The following is a 21428-nucleotide window of genomic DNA, read 5'->3' on the forward strand; positions in this document are numbered from 1 at the left end:
TGGCCAACAGATATCAATTCCCTCGTGTTCCATCCAAGCTGTGAAGCCGAACTAAGATTTAACACTGTCCAAATGAAAAGTGTATCACTTGAATACATGTGTAAACCACGTAACGGATAATTACGCGAAGGCAGCGCAAGACAGCAACCATCTCACCAAAACGCTGGACGACATCGCTTCATTGTGTCGATTTTCACATCACAAGACAGATGTCTTAGTCGCAAAGTTCGGTACGTCCAAAAATGAGACGTGGCAACTTTGCGCCAAAGGCCATGCGAGTAGGGGTACAACCTTCGTGTCAGCGAACGTTGCATTGTTGCCAAATTTATTCAAGATGGCGGCGATGACGTCATCCAAGATGGCGGCATGTAGACTTGGCAACGTCGCATGACGTCATCCAAGATGGCGGCTTTTGGCGGGAGAATAGTCCAATTGTGCTACCTCCACTAACCTAACCTCAAGAAAAAATGGCAGGAAGTTTGAATAGTGGCAGGAAAATAGTCCAATTGTGCTACGTCCACTAACCTAAGCCTCCAGAAGGAAAAAAATGGCGGGAAGTTTGAATTCCAACAGGATAATGCATGCAAAGACCATACTTGTCTTTATTATTATTATTATTATTATCATTCATTGTCATTCATTGTCATTTATTGTCATTCATTGTCATTCATTATTATTTATTATTATTTGTTATTATTGTCCTGCCTCCACTAGAGAATTCCCTCCAAATTCAAATTCCTACGCGATAATGGGTGCAAAACCTTACTTTTGTTAATTATTATTCATTATAATTTATTAACATTCATTATCATTCATTGTCATTCATTATCATTTATTATTATAGGCCTACCTCCACTAGAAAATTGCGCCAAATTCAAATTCCAACACGATATTCTCTCGAAAACTGCACTTCTATGTATTATTACGATTTATTCAAGATGTCCGATTTTCTCAGTGAGAAACCCATTCTCCTTACATCCCTAACAAAACAATGCAACGTGTGCTGACACGAAGTTTGTCCCCCTACTCATGCGGGCATCTGAATGACCTCTGTGTTAAGTAATGGCATTGGATTACCAAACTCAGTGCTTAACTAGCGTGCTTGAGATATGTCTCTTCGGTTCTTAACCAAAGATGAAGATATTCTGGCAGACGGAAGAATGACTGTAAGTTCTTTGAGACGTACAAGAACCTTATGATACACGTATGAATACGCAGTATGAAGGACGTTTCTAACAAACGGCTTTCAAGGTCTGAGCTTCGTTTTCCTTTGCGATCGCTGAAGTGCTGTGGTAATTCACGGTTACGCACGATCTTACAGACTCCCAATGGTGTCAAGTTCTCAGTGGTCTCTGATAACAGTTTGTACATTCAAATGCATTTTAAAAAGTCTGTGACATGCATATCTATTTGTAACGTTATGTTAATATTACAATAAGGATGAGACAAGGTTATAGTATGTGACACATCGTTGTTGAGATCTACTGTTATCTTTAGATACCAGCACATTCTGAACGGTCACTACATATCGTGGAGTCGAGAGAACCCCTAGTCACTGAAGATCAGTTCAACATATGCCACCTGACGCACAAAACGTCACATTTATCCTTATTACACTACTAGCCATTAAAATTGCTACACCAAGAAGAAATGCAGATGATAAACGGGTATTCATTGGACAAATATATTTTATTAGAACTGACATGCGATTACATTTTCACGCAATTTGGGTGCATAGATTCTGAGAAGTCAGTACCCAGAACAACCACCTCTGGCCGTAATAACGGCTTTGATACGGTTGGGCATTGAGTCAGACAGAGCTTGGATGGCGTGTACAGGTACAGCTGCCCATGCAGCTTCAACACAATACCACAGTTCATCAAGAGTAGAGACTGGCGAATTGTGACGAGCCAGTTGCTCGACCACCATTGACCAGACGTTTTCAATTGGTGAGAGGTCTGGAGAATGTGTTGGCCAGGGCAGCAGTCGAACATTTCCTGTATCCAGGAGGGCCCGTACAGGACCTGCAACATGCAGTCGTGCATTATCCTGCTGAAATGTAGGGTTTCGCAGGGATCGAATGAAGGATAGAGCCACGGGTCGTAACACATCTGAAATGTAACGTCCACTGTTCAAAGTGCCGTGACCGAGACGTGTAACCAGTGGCACCCCATACCATCACGCCAGATGATAACGCCAGTATGGCGATGACGAATACACGCTTCCAGTGTGCGTTCACGGCGATGTCGTCAAACACGGATGCGACCATCATGATGCTGTAAACAGAACCTGGATTCATCCGAAAAAATGACGTTTTGCCATTCGTTCACCCAGGTTCGTCGTTGAGCACACCATCTCAGGCGCTCCTGTCTGTGATGCAGCGCCAAAGGTAACCGCAGCCATGGTTTCCGAGCTGATAGTCCATGCCGCTGCAAACGTCGTCGAACTGTTCGTGCAGATGGTTGTTGTCTTGCAAACGTCCCCGTATGTTTACTCAGGGATCAAGACTTGGCTCACGATCCGTTACAGCCATGTGAATAAGATGCCTGTCATCTCGACTGCTAGTGATACGAGGCCGTTGGGATCCAGCACGGCGTTCCGTATTACCCTCCTGAACCCACCGACTCCATATTCTGCTAACAGTCATTGGAGCTCTAGCAACGCGAGCAGCAATGTTTCGATACGATAAACCGCAATCTCGATAGGCTACAATCCGACCTTTATCAAAGTCGGAAACGTGATGGTACGCATTTCTCCTCCGTACAAGAGGCATCACAACAACGTTTCACCAGGCAACGCCGGTCAACTGCTGTTTGTGTATGAGAAATCTGTTGAAACTTTCCTCATGTCAACACGTTGTAAGTGTCGCCACCGGCGCCAACCTTGTGTGAATGCTCTGAAAAGCTAATCATTTGCATGTCACAGCATCTACTTCCTGTCGGTTAAATTTCGCGTCTGTAGCACGTGATCTTCGTGGTGTAGCAACTTTAATGGCCAGTTGTGTACATTTTAAGTTCACACAGTCAAAGATGAAGAACAATGAATCCAGTTTTTTTATGAAGTTCGTGGCCTCTTTCCTGGCAACCAGAATGATTTCAGAGTAGTTCGCTGTTCCAGGAATATCTCGAATTAAATGTTTGAGGTACCACTGGAAGATGGCGAGTACACTTGCGACCCCAAACGAAGTCTATTGTACCCATAAAGTGCAAAGGGGTTAATGAGTAACACTTCATGGGATTTGGCGCCCCATTAGAGCTGAAGATCTGTGTCGCAAAGGTTAAGTTTCGCAGGAACTTCGATGGGCGTCGCCCATATTCTGTTGCAGACTGGCTTCAAGATACCTTCACCTTGAAGATGCTGAATTTCGAGACTAACGTGTCCTGAAGAGAAAGCGGCGTATTCTGTGCTTAACTTTTTGGACTGCTCTGGGAAACAGGGTGACATGTGCCACTAAATCAGTGACCCCAGTGGAAGGAAACTTGGGAAAGAGTACAGAGGTATATGAACTGTGACCTAAGGTGTTGATGGCTGTTTCAGCGTCGTGAATTTTCAACACATGGACCATATAAAATTAGAAGCTCCAAGGACAGGCTCTACAAGGATACTGACTGTGGCCCACGAGATCCTGTGATTACTATGAGATTACTGCTGAAGCTCCCGAGGGCCACATCGAATGGCTGGAACGAAGGTGCTCCCGTCTTTTGATATGTCGGCCAGTTAATAATAGTGGTTCATAGCCAGTATCAATATGTATTTCAACAGCGACCCCGCCGTACATTACAGTGATGAACATCAGCTTATTGGAATGTGGAAGCATTGACTAAACAAACGACACGTCGGGAACGTCTGATTCCTCGACTGCAACACCAGGGTCCCAAAAATCCATTTTCGTCCAATCGATGGAAGTGGCCAAATAGGAACGACAAACCTCTGCTTTGTGGCCACATTTCCGACACGCAGTGCATTTCGTCTGTCGGTGTCCACATTGTGGCTGTTGATGACTGGTCTAAGCACTGGCTACAGGAGTGAAGTTGGTGAAAGTGTTGTAAATGTCGTGGATCTTTATCAGACTTCCGGGATTGTTTGACTGTGGAAGAGCCACCGTGGGAAGAGCGGGAGGCTAAGACAAGCGCTGGTTGCTGCAGCGTCACCAAAGAACGTGACGACTGTTCAAAAGCATAGGTAATAGGGAGGCACACCTCCAGGTAGGGGGCCTTGAGATTAAGCAAATCATAGTTATAAGAGTCGAGGGACATGAGAGGGAAGCAGTGGTTGGGAAGGGAGTGATACAGGGTTTAGGCTCTCCCCGATGTTATTCAATCTGTATATTGAGCAAGCAGTAAAGGAAACAAAAGAAAAGTTCGGAGTAGGTATTAAAATCCCTGGAGAAGAAATAAAAACTTTGAGGTTCGCCGATGACATTGTAATTCTGTCAGACAGCAAAGGACTTGGAAGAGCAGTTGAACGGAATGGACAGAGTCTTGAAAGGAGAATATAAGATGAACATCAACAAAAGCAAAACGAGCATAATGGAATGTAGTCGAATTAAGTAGGGTGATGCTGAGTGAATTAGATTAGAAAATGAGACGCTTAATGTAGTAAAGGAGTTTTGCTATTTGGGGAGCAAAATAACTGGTTATGGTCGAAGTAGAGAGGATATAAAATGTAGACTGGCAATGGCAAGGAAAGCGTTTCTGAAGAAGAGAAATCTGTTAACATCGAGTATAGATTTAAGTGTCAAGAAGTCGTTTCTGAAAGCATTTGTATGGAGTGTTGCCATGTATGGAAGTGAAACGTGGACGATAAATAGTTTGGACAAGAAGTGAATAGAAGCTTTCGAAATGTGGTGCTACAGAAGAATGCTGAAGATTAGATGGGTAGATCACACAACTAATGAGGAGTTATTGAATAGAACTGGTGAAAAGAGGAGTTTGTGGCACAACTTGACTAGAAGAAGGGACCGGTTGGTAGGGCTTGTTTGAGGCACCAAGGGATCACAAATTTAGCATTCGAAGGCAGCGTGGAGGTTAAAAGTTGTAGAGGGAGACCAAGAGATGAATACACTAAGCAGATTCCGAAAGGATGTAGGCTGCAGTAGGTACTGGAAGGTGAAGTAGCTTGCACAGGATAGAGTAGCAAGGAGAGCTGCATCAAACCAGTCTCAGGACTGAAGAACATAACAACAGCGTAAAACCTTGTCTGGGGAGTAGGTCAACACTATGTCTCTGATGAGGGAGGATGCTTAGGACTGTCTGCACTGGCCATTGGAGGAATGGAAGCGACACTGTCGAGGCAACCCCTGCAATCACGCAGTGAATTCGCGATAGGGTTCGGAAACAGTTTGTGACCAATTAAAATTTTGTGCTTGGCTGCTGCCGAGTGGGCCTGAAAATCAAAATAGTCTAAAAGACTCGCTGTCAACATGGCGTAAGGGAGGCCATGTGGCTCAGCTTCTCGGTGTAAGTACTCGATCGGCTTCTAGACAGAAGGTCCCTCACTGGCCAGCAGGAAAGCACTCTGCTGTGCATCACATGCAACGTCGTGGACGAGGAAGAGTTTCTCCATTCTCGCGACGTAAAAGGACCATGATTCCTTTTTGTGGTCGAACAGTTGGGAGGGCTGTTGTATGCACCAGATGTTGCAAACAGAGGAGTCAGTCTGTGAGAGGTGCCTGTGGAATTGTGGAGCCAATTGGGTGATAGTCTCCAGCCGTTTGAGGGGGAATCCATTTGTGTATTGCATTCTCTGCAGCAGAATGATCACCAAATGGGTTAAATCCACTGGGTTAGCAGTGGTTACCATTTTGGAAATTGTCCTCCAAATATAGACTACTTGGAATGAGACACGTGGAAAAAAATGACCTTTTTAGATGCTCGTCGCCGTCTGATATGTCTGCTTCCTCGGAGATATCCACTGGAGAGCAAGATAGACACAATATAACAAGCGCATCTCTCAGATCCGACTACGACAAATTCTTGATTGTTTTACGGAAGGAAAACTCCTTCGAAACAAAAAAAAAGATCATCAACTCGCGAAAATAATCAGCTGATGAGTGTGAAAACAAAACCCTTTAAAGGAGAGCGAATTCGTGAAGTCTGAATAAAGTTAAAGTTCGAGATAAAATAAGTTTCTTAAATGTTGGGTTTGAAAATAAACAAAGTCTGCCCTCTAGCTAAATTCGCAGAAGAAAACACTTTCAAAATATCTTATAATCATACTTCACAGGAGAAGTTCTGACACTCAAACAATGTAGAAAATTTCTAAGTCATGGAAGGACAGAAGCACAAACAAAAGTCTTGGTACCATCTAGTCAGTGAAGTAAAACAGTAGAAATTATACCACGCCCCAGCTAGCAAGTCGCTGATCAGAGTCCAGACGGAGGGGGTTACCTGCTGGAAAATGGTGACAGAATCCATAGCACGGCGTTGCTGAAATCTTCTTGGTTGCTAGCTGTCATGGAACTGTTTTGGCAAGCTCATGTAGTAGCCTAATAGCTGCCTCGTTCTAGGATACATGTGGGCCTACTTTTGGCATGTGACACTGCGGATGCAGGAAGACGTGCGGTGCGACAGTGATATCTACCGTCAGCATGCACGGTGAATGGTGGCCTGGCCAGTTCACTGTTGTTGCAGCCTGCTGGTCTCGCCACTGAGTTCTGCAACTCAGATTTCCCGCGGCGTATCCTCCGCAGGAGTGGAGTCCATGACACACAGACACTGTAAATGCTGCTGTGGATACCTGATATCTAGGGAGCCAGGGCAGCATGAATCACTGGTATAAGACGAGGAGAACTGGAGAACGCATGGGCTGCAGTTTACAGTTCATCCTTTCTTCCAACACCAGGCAGCGTCTGACTCTACAAAATGGTTAATCCAGTTTCATTTGCACTACTGCTACTGTCTGCTGGACACATGAGGTTTTACAGACATCTTTTTTTTTTTTTTGTCATCAGTCTACTGACTGGTTTGATGCGGCCCGCCACGAATTCCTTTCCTGTGCTAACCTCTTCATCTCAGACTAGCACTTGCAACCTACGTCCTCAATTATTTGCTTGACGTATAACAATCTCTGTCTTCCTTTACAGTTTTTGCCCTCTACAGCTCCCTCTAGTGCCATGGAAGTCATTCCCTCATGTCTTAGCAGATGTCCTGTCATCCTGTCCCTTCTCCTTATCAGTGTTTTCCACATATTCCTTTCCTCTCCGATTCTGCGTAGAACCTTCTCATTCCTTACCTTATCAGTCCACCTAATTTTCTACATTCGTCTATAGCACCACATCTCAAATGCTTCGATTCTCTTCTGTTCCGGTTATCCCACAGTCCATGTTTCACTACCATACAACGCTGTACTCCAGACGTACATCCTCAGAAATTTCTTTCTCAAATTAAGGCCGGTATTTGATATTAGTAGACTTCTCTTGGCCAGAAATGCGTTTTTGCCATAGCGAGTCTGCTTTTGATGTCCTCCTTGCTGAATAGGTAGCAGAATTCCTTAACTTCGTTGACTTCGTGACCATCAATCCTGGTGTTAAGTTTCTCGCTGTTCTCATTTCTACTACTTCTCATTACCTTCGTCTTTCTCCGATTTACTCTCAAACCAAACTCATTAGACTGTTCATCCCGTTCAGCAGATCATTTAATTCTTCTTCACTTTCACTCAGGATAGCAATGTCATCAGCGAATCGTATCATTGATATCATTTCACCTTGTATTTTAATTCCACTCCTGAACCTTTCTTTTATTTCCATCATTGCTTCCTCGATGTACAGATTGAAGAGTAGGAGCGAAAGGCTACAGCCATGTCTTACACCCTTCTTAATACGAGCATTTCGTTCTTGATCGTCCACTCTTGTTATTCCCTCATGGTTGTTGTACATATTGTATATGACCCGTCTCTCCCTATAGCTTACCCCTACTTTTTTCAGAATCTCGAACAGGTTGCACCATTTTATACTGTCGAACGCTTTTTCCAGGTCGACAAATCCTATGAAAGTGTATTGATTTTTCTTTAGCCTTGCTTCCATTATTAGCCGTAACGTCAGAATTGCCTCTCTCGTCCTTTCACTTTTCCTAAAGCCAAACTGATCGTCACCTAGCGCATTCTCAATTATGTTTTCCATTCTTCTGTATATTATTCTTGTAAGCAGCTTCGATGCATGAGCTGTTAAGCTGATTGTGCGATAATTCTCGCATTTGTCAGCTCTTGCCGTCTTCGGAATTGTGTGGATGATGCTTTTCCGAAAGTCAGAGGGTATATCGCCAGACTCATATATTCTACACACCAACGTGAATAGTCGTCGACATCTTACAACAATCTTAATACACTGCCAGTACTTCCCCCAGTTAAATGCAGGGTACGGGGAACAGAAATTCCACATGCCCTACGCATGTATCGAGTATGACTGTGACGTTTCAAGATAAGATCCAGCCTAGGATATCCGGCCTCATCCCGTTCACATGGATGTTCGATACCAAATTTTAACTGATTTAGAATGAAACCATAACACTTTCCGCCATTGTTCTCAGTACGGGAGCACCTTCCGAAGTTAGGTGGTATTGCATAAGAAGATGAGACTTTATCCTCTTTGTTTCAATTTTCAAGACTAACTGGGGCACAGTGAAAGTTTTTTCCACACTGAGAGCACCAATTTTTCCTGCTCAAAGTTCCATTGCTTGTACCCTGCTGATGTCGTCTCACTGACTTCTTCTGCTATTCGAGCGTAGTTCGGCATATTTCTAGGCTTTCTGATAAAAATGTATATTAATATTGGAGATTTTGACATTATAGTCTAATGTTCCACTAGGAGTCGACAAAAGCATGTTCTCGCTTTTTAGGCTACATACGGAACAAAAACGAAGCCTCACTAACAAGCCTCAATATATTTTAAAAACATAGAATGTGGTTAGCATGTTGTTGTTGTTGTCGTGGTCTTTGTAGTGTCGGTAGCTGGACCGACACCGTGATGTTGCTTGCTGAAAAGGAATGCTAAACTAACGCTGTAGCCGATAGTGCACTCACGGCAATAAGCATACGGGCGTGAAGTCTGGAACATAAAACTTATGAATGAATAAGAAGAAAAGTATGTAGATGCTTTTTACTTAACTTTTAATAATTCCTTGGAATACATCTCTCTTGATTACTCGTAAGCTATAGGCACTGATACAAATGGCTCCTTGCTAGTTCGTAGCCATTAACTTAGCTGATGGCTATTCTGTCTCTCGGCTAATGAGAGAGAAAGGCTTCGTACAACTGGGCGATAGCTAGGTTCGCGTACAACTGGGCGGTAGCTTGGTTCTCGTACAACTGGGGGTCGAGTCCACTCTCGTATCACGAGACCTGCCTTGGTGGTGGCGCTAGGTCTGCGATCACAGTGGCGACACGCGGGTCCGACATGTACTACATGGACCGCGGCCGATTTAAACTACCACCTAGCAAGTGTGGTGTCTGGCGGTGACACCACATTCCTCCCCCGCAAATCGGCGAACGGTCGTGTAATAAGGCTTCCGCCCGCCGTGGGGAGGACCACATGTTGACGTATGCGATGAGGTGGGGAGCCTAACAACAGGCGAGGCTGTGCCACCCGCACCCGGCCATCCGGTCCGAGGGGAGCTAGGAAACGCCTGCAAAACTAGTCCAGGGTGCACGTCAACATGCGGTGTATGCGCCCGTAAAGAGACAGGAGGGACTGAAGGATCAATTTCCATTGCGTCGGGGCAGCCGACGCGCGATGACGTCATGTGGTCCGGAGCGGGCGGGAGTTCCATGGCGGAGGACAGCTGGTCACGGGAAGCGATCGGCGGCGCGTGACCCTGGGAGGCGCTTGGCGGCTGCAACGAAGCGTCGAACGCGGGCGGCGCCGGCGGGAGAACAAGCGGCGGCGGCGGCGGCTGCTGCTGCTGCGGCGGCGGCGGCTGCTGCTGCTGCTGCTGCTGCGGCGACGGCGCGTCGCCATCGGGCACAATGGAAGGCATCGTCGGTAACACCTGGGGATGAGGCGAGCCAGTAGATGGGTCCCCAGGGCGCTGACCGGACGGCACCGTCGCTGAAAGCAGACGGGGAGCGGCAGAACCCGAGCGACGACAGAGGCGCAGCTGATTGAGATGCCGACGCACCTCACCAGAGGCCCCCAAAACCAAATACATCGCGCGGCCGAGGCAGCGAAGAATGCGCCCTGCGAGCCAACGCCGTGAACCGCGATAGTTGCGATAAAATACAACGTCGCCTGGAGCAAAAGCAGGAGTCTGCCGCTGCACAGGAACCTGATGCGGCGGATGCAGCAAAGACATCAAGGTGCGATGAGGACGACCGTGGAGCAACTCAGCCGGCGAGCGACCATCTCGGGGCTGAGAGCGATACGAAGACAAAAAGAGCAACAATGCGTCCTCCCGAGAATGCGACTCTTTCAATTTCAACATCTGTGACTTGAAAGTCCGGACCAATCGTTCAGCGGCACCGTTGGACTGAGGCGAAAACGGCGCGGATGTCAGATGTTGAATACCATTGGCCTGGCAGAATGACTGAAATTCTGCGGACATGAATTGTGGGCCATTGTCGGAAACAATAGTCTGCGGCAGACCTTCAACGCAAAAGATAGCAGACAACGCTTGGATGGTGGCGGAGGACGTCGTGGAAGACATCCGGACAACAAAAGGAAAATTACTGAAGGCATCGACCAGAACCAACCATCGAGCATTCCAGAATGGACCAGCAAAATCAATGTGCAAGCGTTGCCAAGGGGAAGTGGCTTTTGGCCACGCAAAGACTTTCCGCGGCGGTGCGGACTGTTGTTCGGCACACGCCGGGCACGAAGAACACATATTCGTAATCGCAGCATCGATTCCGAACCAAGTACAGTGCTGACGAGCAAGTTGTTTCGTTCGCACTATACCCCAATGTCCTTGATGAAGAAGCCGTAAAACAGAGGACTGTAACGAACGTGGGACCACGACTCTGGACTGATCATTATCAGAACGCAACAACAAAACACCACGTCGAACAAAAAGTCTCTCCTTGTGAGCAAAAAATCGGCGAACCAACGGATCCTCGATCCGAGACTTTGACAAAGGCCATTGCGTAGCAACAAAACGTAAAACAGTAGCAAGGACAGGGTCAGCAGCTGTGGCTGTAGCGACACGACGAAAATCAATCGGAAACGATTCGACCACTTCATCGGTTTCCGAATCAATGAACATGCAAGCAAGTTCGGAAGAATCGAATGCTTTATCTTCAGCAACAGGCAAACGGGACAACGCATCGGCGTTTCCGTGCTTAGCAGTGGACCGATACAAGATATCGTAGCGGTACTGCGAGAGGAAAATAGACCAGCGAATGAATTTCTGCGCTGTACGTGGAGGTACAGGCTTGTTCGGATGAAAAAGCGACGTCAAAGGTTTGTGGTCTGTGATGATGGTAAAGTGACGACCATACAAGAAATCATGGAACTTAGTAACACCAAACACGAGAGCCAAAGCTTCTTTCTCTATCTGTGAATAATTTCTTTGCGCAGACGAGAGCAATTTGGACGCAAAGGCAATAGGGCGATCATGGGAGCCAACTTTGTGCGCAAGCACAGCACCGATCCCGAAATCCGATGCATCTACCATCAACAAAAGGGGTTTCTGGGGATCGAATGGCGTAAGGCAAGTATTAGAAAGCAACGCCGATTTCAACTGGCGAAAGGCGCGTTCGCATTCCGTCGTCCAGACGAACGGAACACCTTTACGGCGTAAGCGATGAAGCGGAGCTGAAATGGAAGAGGCATTGCGCACATATTTATGGTAATAATTAATTTTACCCAACACACTCTGTAGCTGTTTCAGATTTTTAGGGGACGGCAAGTCTTGTATGGCACGGAGGTGCTCTGGACTCGGATGTATGCCTTGGGCATTAATGACATGTCCCAGGTATGGTAAGTCACGAGCAAAAAACACACATTTGTCCTTCCTCAAGCGAAGACCATTTTGCCGCAAGACCTGAAATAATGTTCGTAAATTCGCAAGATGATCTTCTTCTGTCTGTCCGGAGATCACTATATCGTCCAGATAGTTTGCTGCAGTAGGGACCGACGCACAAATAGTTTGTAAATATTGCTGAAACAAGGCAGGGGCGGATGCACACCCGAATGGCAGTCTTTTGAAGCGGTACAATCCAAGATGCGTGTTAACCACCAATACGCGCTGGGATGCGTCGTCCACCGGTATTTGCAAGTACGCATCGGCTAGGTCCAACTTTGAAAAATATTTTCCCGGGCACAGTTTAGCAAAAAGATCTTCCGGGCGGGGCAAAGGAAAAGTAGCAGTCACTAGCTGTGGATTCACTGTGGCCTTGAAGTCCACGCAAAGTCTCAATTTTCCGGAAGGTTTTGGCAAAATTACTAAGGGTGAGGCCCAGAGAGAAGCTTGCACACGTTCAATTACACCCTGTGATTCGAGATCGTGTAACGTTCTTGCGACCTCATCACGCAATGCGTGGGGAACATTGCGCGCCCTGAAAAATTTCGGTTGCGCGTTTACCTTCAGTTCTAAATGTGCTTCATAGTTTTTAGCGCAACCTAAGCCCGGTGCAAAAATGTCTGCAAATTCGTCACACAGCCGAGAAACACTGTCTGTAGGCACAGTCTGATTCACAGATAGGACCTGATTTACAATAGACATGTTAAACAACTTAAATAAATCTAGACCAAATAAGTTCACTGCAGAAGAAGAACGAAGAACGTAAAATGACACAAGTTTTGTTTGTCCCTTGAATGTTGCAAGAAGGCTGCACTGTCCTAACACAGGAATGTTCTGTCCGGAATATGTAGTTAGCTTAACATTTGCGGCACGCAACGGAGGTGCGCCCAGTTGTTTGTATGTGTCGTGATTGAGCAATGAAACTGCAGCTCCGGTATCGAGCTGGAATGGTATCTCTTGGCCTTCAAAGTCTAAGTCCACAAAAAGTTTATTGTCCTGCTGACGACAAGAGCGACTGTTTTGTGCAATTGGAACAGACACTGGTACAGAATCACTTGCTAATTGACGTGATTTCCGGCGACGTCGACGCACAGTTTTTGTGGGACGATCACAGTCACTGTTAGAGAAAGTGTCACTGGACGAAGTGGAATTAACGACATGAATGTCCATAGGCGAAGGTCCACGAGCCGGAGTGTCCTTGGTTCGATGCCGGCGCGAAGCAAAGGGCCTGGAACGATTGTGATTGTCTGATCTGAGCTTTTTCTGGCAAACACTTTGAACATGTCCTTTCTTATTGCAGAAAAAGCAAATAGCTTGGCGGGACGGGCAATGTTCACGCGAATGTCTAGTAGCACACCGCGGGCATGATTTCACTGCATTTGTGTGCTGGCGCGGCACACCTGGCTTAGCGCGCGGCGGCAGCTGTGCGGACGGCCGCGAGGGCAGTTGACCGGGCCGCGTTGCGCGAGCGCGCCCGGCGGGCCGGTTAATGTTACACACAGCTGGCGAAGTTTCAAAAGATTCCTGAGCACAGTCAAGTGTGTCCTGTCTATCCAATATGTCTATTACTTGTTGAAGGGAGGGATTAACTAGTTTCAAAATTTGCTCCCGTATGCGAACATCAGAAACGTTCTGTGCAATTGCATCACGCACCATTGTATCTGAATAAGAAAGACCACAGTCACATTCAAAGGCACAGTCCCTAGTAAGTCCTTGCAATGTTGCTACCCACTCCCTATTAGTTTGACCGGCCGTACGTTTTGTACGAAAAAACGTATACCGTTTTGCAACCACATTAACTGTTTCTTTGAAATAGGCATCTAAGGCAGACAAAATTTCCTCGTATGACAAAGTTGCTACGTCGCGTCGGGGAAACAATTTCACTATCACACGGTATGTGGACACACCGACACAAGAAAGCAAAAACGGCTGCCGCTCATTACCTTGAATTCTGTAGGCAGCCATGTGAAAGGCGAACTGACGAGACCACTCTTGCCAGGTCTCATCGGCTGCCATGTATGGTCGAAAGGGAGGTGCAACAGCGTTCAGTGGCAGCGGTAGCGAAGAAGCGGCGGCGGCCGCATCGGTGTGCAGCGCACGTTGACCCTGGACGAGCTGTCCAAGGGCATCCAGTAACGCCTGCGTCTGCTGATTCTGCAAGCGATAAAATTCGGACAGTACATCTGGAGATTGTGGCGAAGCCATGACACAATTAAATGTAAGCAATCAGAACACTTGAAATCGGCCAATGGTGCAAATGAATTAATACAAACTCTTTATCTCGTCGCCAATAATTGTAGTGTCGGTAGCTGGACCGACACCGTGATGTTGCTTGCTGAAAAGGAATGCTAAACTAACGCTGTAGCCGATAGTGCACTCACGGCAATAAGCATACGGGCGTGAAGTCTGGAACATAAAACTTATGAATGAATAAGAAGAAAAGTATGTAGATGCTTTTTACTTAACTTTTAATAATTCCTTGGAATACATCTCTCTTGATTACTCGTAAGCTATAGGCACTGATACAAATGGCTCCTTGCTAGTTCGTAGCCATTAACTTAGCTGATGGCTATTCTGTCTCTCGGCTAATGAGAGAGAAAGGCTTCGTACAACTGGGCGATAGCTAGGTTCGCGTACAACTGGGCGGTAGCTTGGTTCTCGTACAACTGGGGGTCGAGTCCACTCTCGTATCACGAGACCTGCCTTGGTGGTGGCGCTAGGTCTGCGATCACAGTGGCGACACGCGGGTCCGACATGTACTACATGGACCGCGGCCGATTTAAACTACCACCTAGCAAGTGTGGTGTCTGGCGGTGACACCACAGTCTTCAGTCCTGAGACTGGTTTGTTGCAGCTCTCCATGCTACTCTATCCTGTGCAAGCTTCTTCATCTCCCAGTACCTACTGCAACCTACATCCATCTGAATCTGTTTAGTGTATTCATCTCTTGGTCTCCCTCTACGATTTTTACCCTCCACGCTTCCCTGCAATACTAAATTGGTGATCCCTTGATGCTTCAGAACATGTCCTACCAACCGGTTCCTTCTTCTTGTCAAGTTGTGCCACAAACTCCTCTTCTCCGCAATTCTATTCAGTACCTCCTCATTAGTTGCATGATCTACCCACCTTATCTTCAGCATTCTTCTGTAGCTCCACATTTCGAAAGCTTCTATTCTCTTCTTGTCTAAACTTGTTATCGTCCATGTTTCACTTCCATACATGGCTACGCTCCATACAAATACTTTCAGAAACGACTTCCTGACACTTAAATCTATACACGATGTGCTCCCCAAATAGCAAAACTCCTTTACTACTTTAAGTGTCTCATTTCCTAATGTAATTCCCTCAACATCACCCGACTTAATTCGACTACATTCCATTATCTTCGTTTTGCTTTTGTTGATGTTCATCATATATTCTCCTTTCAAGACACTACCCATTCCGTTCAACTGCTCTTCCAAGTCCTTTGCTGTCTCTGACAGAATTACAATGTCATCAGCGAACCTCAAAGTTTTTATTTCTTCTCCATGGGACCAATATTTATATGGCTAAAGCGTGATTATGACTTAAGTTCCACTTTCAAATACTGTAAAAAAACTACTGCTCAGAATGAGGCCAAATTTGAATTGAATGAATGGAGGAAGGGGGAAATGTTAAGTAAACAAAAACTTAAAGAAAATTTTACCATTAGATGGAACTGTAAGCATGAGTTCGGTTACAAATGATAGATGAATCGCAATACGACGGCTACTGTCTGAGTTGCACACCAAACCAACCAATATGCGTGACCGTGAAAGTTCGGCATTCAACTGCACTGGTAGTTAGGTAATCCTATCCACCATGGATAGGAAAATCGATGTTTAGTTGTCCTGAGGCCAAAAACCGCATAAAAAAGCGACAATGAAATAAGTTTTTAACGGTCGTGAAACTGGCGCATGTTGAGTATGCTGTCCGCCGTTTTCTGCCACAAGTTAAAATCTGGAGCAGGATACTTCAGAACAAATGGCTGTCTCTCATGGGGTCACGTTCAGAATGCGTTGCGAAGTGCTTGGTTTCAAAAAAAAAAAAATGGTTCAAATGGCTCTGAGCACTATGGGACTCAACTTTTGAGGTCATTAGTCCCCTAGAACTTAGAACTAGTTAAACCTAACTAACCTAAGGACATCACACACATCTATGCCCGAGGCAGGAGTCGAACCTGCGACCGTAGCGGTCTCGCGGTTCCAGACTGCAGCGCCTAGAACCGCACGGCCACTTCGGCCGGCGCTTGGTTTCAATTCAGCAACGTTTGTAATCGGAGGCCTGAACGCAGCATCCTTCAGATAACCCCACTGCCAAAAGACACCCGAATTAAGAACAAGTGATCTGGACGGCCAGGCTGTAGGGAAATGGCACCTGCTAATTCTAGCATTTTCAAAATGCCTCTGCAGCAGCCTCTTCATTGCCTGTGCAATGCGCAGAGGAGCACCTTCTTGCTTGCCCACAGAAAAAATGAGGCCGTACGATATTTGATGCCGTCAGTCCATACAACGAGATGCCTTTGCAGAACAATGCGGTACCGGTTGAGGTGCAAGTGGAACGCAATTCCGTTATTCATACACTGCAATTCCGTGCATTGACGTATCCTTCGAAAGTCTTTCGATTGTCCAGAGAATGTTCCATGGCCATTCATTGTCCACTTCCATGCGAGCAAGAAATTCTAGAGCAAACATTTGTCTTTCTGTCAGGTCAGCAGGAAACAACTTCTGAACACGGGTAATTTTGCATAAATACCAGTGTTGGATGATTCGTAGAATTTTGTGCACCGTGTTCATAGGCGTGTCCAAAGCCCGGGCAGCTCCACGCTCGTTACATGTCTCCACACCCCCTCTCGCCCTCTCCTCCAATGCTGTGGCCACATCTACACGCGTCGGATCATTTGTTTTCCTTCCTCGGCCACACCGCAAGATTTAAATTTATTTTTTCTATAATGTTTCCCCTTAGATAATATTCCGATCAAAGTTTACGTCATTCTGAGCTGTGGATCCTGCTTTACATAGTTCTAAAACTGGAGTTTTTGTTACAATGATCCCGTGTAATTAAACTGCAAACAACTATCTCCAAAAGATTTGCGATGTGCGGAAACAAATTTTTACTCCCTTCACTTAGGTGCAATTATGCAATAAACTGAACACACACGAACAAGTTTTCAACTATGGTGCAGTTTCACATTTGATTTCTGAGGAGGCAGCTATTAAAAGTACACTGAACCTCACTAAATGGATTTTAGACCTTAGTTGGTATTTGTAGGACCATGTCTGAAAGTGTCCAAACGACCTCAATTAGGGATCGCACGATTTCTATGCAGTCATCAATAGGTTGGTCCTCTAACCACTTGGCGGTACAGTCATGTGACTACAAAGTGGGGTTTTCCCCATGAAGAAAAATGTGTTCGAAGATAATAACAATACAGTTTCTCCCCAAGAACCAGTAAAACCTTGTAAGTACTGATTAAATCCGCACAGTAAAACTGAGAAGGATTATATTTCAAGCGCCCAGACGGGATGCAGGCCAAGTGTTTCAAAATCTGTTGGTTCCAATGAGGAAACTCAGCCGCGCACATCGTCACGTGCATTTCATGTAGGCTTTTGTGGAACTCATATTGTCGCCACAATAAAAGGAAATATCAGTAACAGGGGACGCACGGATGTTAGGTAATGTATTGTAACTGGAATGCCATACAAACAAGCTTTGATAGAGAAACAGGTCATTGCTGAGCCATAAGAAGAACGTAACAAAAAATTCGATAAAAAGAAATTTAAATTTCAAGAAGAAGAAACTATTAAAATGAAAAAGATGGAAGTTACAACATGAAAAAAAGAAAAACAAAGAAGAAAGAGAAAAAATCTGAAGGGAACATTCGGAAGAAATAAAAAAAATATTGTTCTTTTAAAGAATTCATAGTTGGATGTTGATGATGATGTAGATGACAACTTAAGTGGTACGGATTTACCAACGAGAAAAAACAAAATCGACGATGAAGATGCAGCGTAACTTTTCTGCAAAAGACGATTTTGAAAAATTACAGTAAAGGAAAGCTAAATAAAATGTATATAATGTACGACCATTGGCCACGTAACAATTCTGATGGAAGCAAAGCGGGTATCTGTGCCTACAACGTTTGGAAATAGAAAAAAACGGAAGCTAACAGGTTTTATAAGTTCAAAGTTTTAAAAGTGTTTTGGAATATTATTGGATTAATAAACTGATATTCGTACAACCAGGTCAGTTCCCTTATTTTTCCGAAAATTTTTAGGAGTTAGTCAAAATTTAGTCCAAATATCAGAAAAGTTCCATTTTGTCATCCTTGGAAAATTATACTACAGACATAAATTGATTATTTTTTACTACGCTGATTCACATAAAACTAAAATAAAATCCTTACATTTGAGATTTTACAGAATCTTCAGTTTTATAACTGACTAGCTGACAAACCTGGCATTGCTCTGGTATTCATGTTGGCAATTTCCTATTAGAAACCATGTTTGTAGTTTGTATCGAAAACATTTCACTTCCATGTATTCGAGAAAACACCTTAGAAATTGTGAAACAGTCTACAAAGAAATATGCATAATGTACAAATGCACAAATACAGTATCCAAATTAAGGAAGTTTACGCTGGGCGTAGCTGCTTCGCGTGCCTGCAACCACCAACTCCCACGTGATTTTGAAAACATCTCTATGGGACGTTTGCGTCTCTATGGCCGTTTGCGTTTCGTAGCTGAAAGCTAGCAAACGCTCTGTCACGGATCAGGGATTTCCTTAAGTTGACTCGACTTTAGAAGTGTCTTAGTAGTAAATAATGAAGGTATCATAACTTCAATATCATAACTTCATGCATGATGCGGCATTTTCTCACACGTATTAGTGTTTACATGACGCATTTGTCTAGGTGGTTCAAATGGTTCTGAGCACTATGGGACTTAACATCTATGGTCATCAGTCCCCTAGAACTTAGAACTACTTAAACCTAACCAACCTAAGGACATCACACAACACACAGCCATCACGAGGCAGAGAAAATCCCTGACCCCACCGGGAATCGAAACCGGATCCCCGGACGTGGGAAGCGAGAACGCTACCGCACGACCACGAGATGCAGGCGTTTGTCTAGGTACATACGGTGGTATACATGGATACTGTGTGCTAAATTTGTTACGAATAGTGTTAGTATCAAAGACGTAATAGATTTAAACCTCATGTATGATGTGGCAGTTTTTCAAGCATCTCATTGTTTGTGACCCCACGTCTCCTCAACTATGACAGGTAGGTGTTCCTTGCCCCCACAGCGATTGATGCCTGACAGAAAGAGATAAGTTAACCAAGTTTGCCTGAAATCGGTCCAGCGGTTTAGAAGAAGACACAGTGACATAGATACAACCATCCATTTTTATAATACGTACGAGATTTACATGAGGCGCAGGTGAAAAAGAAATTGGTAGTCGAAATGTCGACCTTTTCCTCTACTCAGAATCTTTACCCATCGTGGTATATTCTTTCTCTCTTTCTCCGTTCTCTCTGTCTCTCTCTCTCTCTCTCTCTCTCTCTCTCTCTCTCTCTCTTTCTTCCGCCTCCCCCCCCCCCGCCACACACACACACACACACACACACACACACACACACACACACGGTGTTCCCCACAAATACAGTCAAGCGCATTTTCTCTCATGTTTTTGCAGTGTGTGACTGGAATCCGCCGAAACAAGTGCCGCGCGTCAGCCTTTCATAAGACGCCCAGCGTCGACGAAAAGCGTCGGTTAGTTTCCCGTTACAAACAAAATGATTTTTATAGCGAAATTTTACGTGTCAATTCGACAGAGCGGTCCAAAATTAGTCTAGTGCAATATTCGTTTCATTCATGTGTGTTAACAGGAACATTGAAACGATGAGTAACCAGTACAGAAGCAGCGCAGCCGCATCACCGTAGCAGTCGGCGTGGGCAGTGGCGGCGCTAGAATACTCGTTATTCTTCATGTATCGCTGTCCCTGTCAGTAATTCTACGTATCCATTAAACGAATAGCCACTAGACTAATTCCGGACGCTCTACCGAATGGAGACGTAAAATTCCGGTTTAAAATTAGTTTTGTTTGTAACGAGAAACAAACCGACGTCTTTCGTCGTCACTTGGCGCCGCGTAAAAGACGCGATGAGCAGAATTTGTTTGCACTGGTCCACTGCAAAAACGAAACTGCATGTATCTGCCGGAACACCAGAGAAAATGCGCCTGACGACTCTTACAGGGGCCTTCTGTAGGCTCTTTTATTTTATTTTATTTATTTAACGTGTGTGTGGTGGAGGTGCTGAAGTCTGATCAACGTCGTTGATTTTTACTTCTGTAGGGAACGGAATGGGTAAAAATTTTCGCTTTATTCATTTATTTTTCTTTCAGCTTTAGTATGGGCACACAGAAGGGTCCTATAACTCGCTGCTTTTGGTGTATGTTTGAAAACATGTGTGTAGAACTGCTAAATGACTTTATGTCCTTAAATTATGGAGAATTACGTAGGGATAACATTTACGGAGGCTCAAATACTATCGCCTTCGGTACTTTATATTTGTGGTTGCGTAAGGGTTCTACCGTACCTACTGTGGTGAGTTGTGGCGTACTGTCGCATATCATGTCCAACTTCCGAAATAAGGTTCGTTCCTTCTCCTTGACTTTGTCTGAGAGGTAAGATTCGCTTAAGGCTCGATGAATATCATGATTCCGGAGCCACCATTGGGCTCCAGTGATCCATCGTAGGCATCTGCTTTGTATAACCTGTAACTTCGTGTAGTTAGTGACACACTTAGTACCCCAAGAGGTCGATCCATACAAAATAGATGGTTCGACTGTGGCATGGTACAACTGGAGTTTCGTGCGTTGGCTGAGGTACGAGCTCTTCAGAAATGGGAGGAGAGCTGCCAGCATTTTGAGGCCAGACGTCTTCTTCTCCATAATGTGATGACTATACAGCAGTTTGGTGTCCAGATGCACTCCAAGGTATTTTACAGTTGTTGCCCAGGGGAGTGGCTGGTCTGATATCCGTAGGCGTTCACTGACGATGTGTCTCCAACGTGTGAAGAAAATAACTTTGGTTTTCTCTGCATTGACCGTTATTTTGTTCCTGTGGGTCCAGTGGTCCACTATGTCGGCTCGAACAAAAATTGGTATTTAAACGTTTGTACACAGACCCATTTCACATTTCTAATCACACCTGAACGGACGGCGTGTTACTGTGTTGCTCTTGGTTTGTACACAACATCTCTTGCGGTCTTGGAGGAAGGGAAGTCAATACGCCAGTCAATCAGTTACCGCAGCAAGTAGTCGACGCCTTTATTATACTTGTATCGGTATTGTCATACACATGCAGCAAAAATCGACGAAACATGTGACGCCCTAGTTGTCCAACGTAAGACGACATAGGAGAGGATGGTGACATCTCTGCAATGTCTTT

Source organism: Schistocerca piceifrons, chromosome 7, assembly GCF_021461385.2.
Source record: "Schistocerca piceifrons isolate TAMUIC-IGC-003096 chromosome 7, iqSchPice1.1, whole genome shotgun sequence".
In the NCBI taxonomy this organism is placed as follows: Eukaryota; Metazoa; Arthropoda; class Insecta; order Orthoptera; family Acrididae; genus Schistocerca; species Schistocerca piceifrons.